At 37.3% G+C, this 5000-nt stretch overlaps 1 pseudogene; it reads left to right on the top strand.

Annotated features, from left to right (window-relative positions):
* Window positions 1-4799: 4799 nt before the first annotated feature.
* LOC135146181 (small subunit ribosomal RNA) overlaps window positions 4800-5000 on the top strand; it is a 2755-nt pseudogene continuing 2554 nt past the window's right edge.

Below are 5000 nucleotides of genomic sequence, written 5' to 3' on the forward strand. Positions count from 1 at the left end.
TTTTTTTTTTGTTTTTGTTTTTGTTTTTGTTTACATACCCATCCATACACCTTTAAGTATAGCCTTTAGCGGGCGCGTCGACTCCCCAGCCTGCATAATCGAGCGGGCTACTTCGGGGGGCCCGAGGTCGAGTCCGCGCGCACACCACTTTTCGTACGTCGAGCGCGCCTCCTTTTTTCCCCCCTAAACTAGGTTTTTTTTTTTTTTTTTTTTTTTTCCGTTTTGTTAAAATGTACACAACGCGCTGCCGGGCTACCTACTATTTGGTGCGCTTATCGGACATTTATACTGCAACAATCCAACTTATGGATCTAGTTTTACAGCGCCAAACGACTAGTCGTGGTCCCTCAAGTATAACCCAAGTTTAACATTTTGCAAAAAAAAAAAAAATAATAAAAACTTTTTTTTCCCTCCCCACCTACTGCACATACTAACGTGTTTGAGGTAAGTAGCGGTGGCAGAGATTTCTCGCAACTAGTGCATATTTTTTTGTTTTTTTTTTTTTCTTGGTTTCCAGAAAGTAAGCAACTTTGTTAACAAGAAAATATTATTCCAACTACTTTACTGTTTGACAGCATTTTACTTAAGCCATTCCCGGAAAAGTTCGTAAACATGATGTTCATGTTATAAGTTAAGAGAGTTGCTGCTAAGGAGACATTGTAATAATAATAATAATAACACCAACAACAAACAACAACAAAAAAAAAAAAAAAAAAAAAAAAAGTAAATCAAGATGTCGATGTCGACAACCGCCACGGTCACCTTGAAAAAAAAAAAAAAGTAATTCCTCAAGATAATTTTTGTAGCGGGGAGGCCCTTCTTCTCCCCCTACCCACCAAACACATTTGGGCCCATATAGAGAGAGAGAGATACAACAAGAGAGTGGCAGTTACCGTAGTAAAAATAAAAATAAAAATAAATGGGTGGTGGCTACTTTTTTTTTTTTTTTTTTTGGCACGCCACATGCACCTGCCCCGTCTCCGACGCCCCCGTCGCATGAGAGCACATGCAAGGAAGGCTGAGAGATTTTCCTAAGGAGAGGCCCCCACGTGAGAAACCTAAGCGTCAAAATGGACCGGGTTTCCAAAAAAGGAAATGGTCGTCGAAGCTCGAATTTTGGCCAAAAGTCTTGACAGAATAAGTCTAGAGTCTTCTAAGCGGCACCATTGTGTCGAGCGCATTTTTTCGAGCAAGCAAGGTATGAACCAGACAGTTGTAGTTCATTCCTTTCCTAGGCTACTCATAATTTTTCAAATTTCAGTCACCTCGACCACAACAGGGGTACCTACCAGCGTATTTCATACTGTCAGTCCATTTTCTGGGCTGGCCGTGCATCGAGTTATCCCATACCCAGTCTATAAACCTTGTACATGGGTATAACAGCCTCTGACCTCTCTAATGACGTACTGTTGAAGTTTGGATTTGAATTTTAAGTGTACTTTTTTGAGGAAAGATGCCCCCTTTTAAAATTTTTTTTCTTTTAGTTGGAATGGCTAGTATATATACCTTCTGAAACGGCCCATTGTCTTACCACTTTTAATCAAATAACATCTCTTTTTTTTTTTTTTTTTTGGGATTTTTATTTCCCTTGAGCCCTTGGGTTAAATTACGTCGTATTCAATTCATATTGTTGGGTATATAGAGGTTAGTAGAGTACAAAGAACGACTGGAAAAACCCACTTTATCTACCCTTAGCATTGACAGGCCAAAGGAAATACGTATTGCCATTGGCTGTTTTTTATTACTAATTTTTTTTTCTTCTTCAACTGCTCTTCCTTCTCTTCGCCTCTTCCGCGCTCTACGACCTTGACTTTGTATAGATAGATATATATATATATATATATATCTATATATTTACTTTTTTTTTTTTTTTTTTTTTTTTCGTGTGTACTTTTTCTATACTATATATATATGTATACATATACTATTTTTTACTTTCTTCGTAAGTTTTACTTCTGCATCTTTTTTTTTTTTTTTTTATTATTCCTTTATTTGATTAGACTTTTTTTAAACTTTGGCCTTAGTTTTTTATAACTGCTTTACTTGCTACTATTATTGACTTTATCAACAAGTTAATCACCCGATTTTAATTTTTTTTATTTTTATTGCCACTATTACTGTTAGAACTTTTTCATACTAATTGTATTTTGTCACCATTTCTTAATTTTTTTTTTTTTGAATGTTGTTTAAAATGCCTCCATACTCCTTGTGTTACCAATTATATTTCTGTTCTATAGATCTCTGCGTGTTTATTATTACAATTTTTTAGAGTGGTATATTATATATTCTTTGGTTCCTTTACCTTTCTGCAACATGGTCGTATAATTTTTTTTTTTTTTCTTTTTTCTTTTTTAATAACGCCACGGTTACTACTTGCTTGTAATAAAAATATTTTAACTGCTCAATCTTTAAGAAATTGATTTATTTTATATAAGAGAGCATCCTTTTTTTGTTAGAAAGTATAGTTTTTTATTTCTTTATTTTTTATTTTATATTTAATTTTTTTTAAAGTGACATATTAAGGTTGGAATATCTTTTTTAAAAGACAAGAAGATCAGTGATAAAGACTGTTTATATTTTCTATATAAGACTTACTACGTTAGTGTGTGCTTATGCCCTGGGCCTACAGAGAATCCCGCAGCCTGTAGCTTCACTATCGATTTCCTTTCCTTTACCTTTTTTTTTTTTTTTTCCTGAAGGGTGCTGTAATTTTGTTATTTTTCACCCAGGGACAACGTTGCAGCAAACGTGCCGTGAATTAGAAGGCTAATATGGGATAATTAGGCCTGTAGAAAGCTTTCGGGGGCTTTTTTAATTTTGACCAATTAGGAGAAATTTTTTGAAAATAATTGAAGAGGGCCGTGAAGTAGCGAAATTTTTTGGCAGTGTACTCTATGAGGGGTAAAAGGAGTGTAGACAAAAAAAAAAATTAATTTTTTTTTTTTTTTTTTTTTTCTGCCGTGTTCTTGCGGGGAGCAAGGCGGTGGGGGGTTGGGGGTATTAAGAAAAGCGCTGGGAAAGGCGCTTGCACTCCTTTCTTTCCCCTGTGAAAACCTAATCTTTTTAGTGCTGGGAGGGAGAGCCTCTTTCCTGTGGAGAGGAGGGGGGAGAATGGGTATACATCTGCTGGGTGTATATACATTATCTTTTTTTTTTATCAGCACTGGGGATGAGGGACTGTTTTATTATTTTTGTAGTATAGTGGGGAACAGCGGAGAGAGAAAGTAAAGGGGCCTCTCTGCAACGAGAAATAGGCTGGGCTTTTCCTGCGGGAGCTGTCAGCCAGTGAGAGAGCAGGGATAATCGTTTTTTTTTTTTTTTTTTTCCGGGGAGGGGGTGCTATTTTTTTTTCTTTGTTCGGGAAAAGCCTAGTTCCTCGCGGAAAAGAGAGCTAGAAAAGAAAGAGAAAGTATCATCTTACCGGGGGGAGGGGGCGCTGCTAGCCATCTTGCACAGCTAATGAGAAAATAGGGAGTTAGTTGCAGGAATGCTAGCCACTCTTTTACGCCCTTACTATAATGTAATTATTGTTTTATTATTACTATTATTATTATTATTATTAATTTTTTTTTTTTCCTGTATTAAAGTTTTTCTGGTCGCCATCAGTGATGGAGATATATATAATAGTGGTTTGGGAAAAAAAAAAAAAAAAAAGAAAAAAGAAAGAAAGGTATTTTTTTTTGGTTAGTAACCGGAAAGTACGACCGTGATGTGGTGCGCATGGATTAGAAAAATTAAACGGCAAGCAAAGGTGTGTGTGTGTATAAGGGGATTTCTGGTCCTTGTTGCCTTTGATGTCGCTGGTCGCTACCCGTCGTTGTACGGGGATAGATGTCCCAACCTCAGAGACAGATAGCTATCTCTCCCCCCCCCCCCCTTCCTGTTTCCCCTCCCCCAACAACCCTCATTAAAGGGGGGAGGTGGGGGGGGGGGGGGGGGGGGGTCTCAAAGCCGGGCGGAGGGGGAGATGCTTGCTTCTCTACTTCTTGGGCTCGTGGAGGGGAGTTTGTATGATTGTTACGTGCTACGAAGCATTAGTTTTTTATCAAACAAAAGTAAAAGGTTGTGATCGCGGCATGACTGACTACAGTTTGTTGGAGGAGAGCGCGGGTAGGAAGTTTGGGCCCTTCTAGATACGGAAGGTTCCTGAGATAAGTAAATATTTTTTCTCTTCTTTGAAAGAGGAAAACCGCGCGTCTTCTCCTGTTTCCTTACTGGGTCTTTCGTGGTGGTAGTTCACACAATTTTCTGTCCTGGCTCTTAAAACCCCGGGTTTTCCGTGATATTATTGTTTAATAGTCAAGGCAGAAGGAGAGCTTTATCAACATACTTTTCATTTCTTTTGATACCTGAAAGAAGAAAAGTCATTCGTATTAAATTACGAAAAAAAAAAAAAAAAAAAAAAGACGAAGGCAAAAATGGAAAAGGCCAAAAAAAAAAAAAAAGCAAGCTATAACGGAGGAGAAAAATAAAAGTGCAAAAAATGGCTTGTACCAATAAGATCTTGGTTTTTAGCTCTTACCCCTCAAATCGCGGAGGAGGGGGGCTACGAAATTGAGTGAGGCCTAGTGTTAAAAAAAATGAAGAGAAAACAACGGAGGTGGTCATTTTTAATGACTTCTCCGCCTTCCAAAAAAAAAGAAAAAAAAAAAAAATAAAAGTAATAACAGCAAAGAGGATGAGAGAGCGGGAGAGGGTCCGGATAGTTACTTTTCCTCGTTTTTCTTTTTCCTTTCACTTTATTCTTTTTTTTTTTTTTTCCTTTTTTTTTTTTTTGTGGGGGGCTTCGACATGGTCGATACCTGGTTGATCCTGCCAGTAGTCATATGCTTGTCTCAAAGATTAAGCCATGCATGTCTAAGTATAAATGGGAACATTAATACAGTGAAACTGCGAATGGCTCATTAAATCAGTTATAGTTTATTTGATCCATATCTACTTACTTGGATAACCGTAATAATTTTAGAGCTAATACATGCCCAAAAGGGGTGACTAGTAGG

The sequence above is a fragment of the Zophobas morio genome, unplaced genomic scaffold (assembly GCF_036711695.1).
Source record: "Zophobas morio isolate AGI-343-1 ecotype UQ-CSIRO unplaced genomic scaffold, CSIRO_AGI_Zmor_V1 ptg000213l, whole genome shotgun sequence".
NCBI classification, from domain to species: Eukaryota; Metazoa; Arthropoda; class Insecta; order Coleoptera; family Tenebrionidae; genus Zophobas; species Zophobas morio.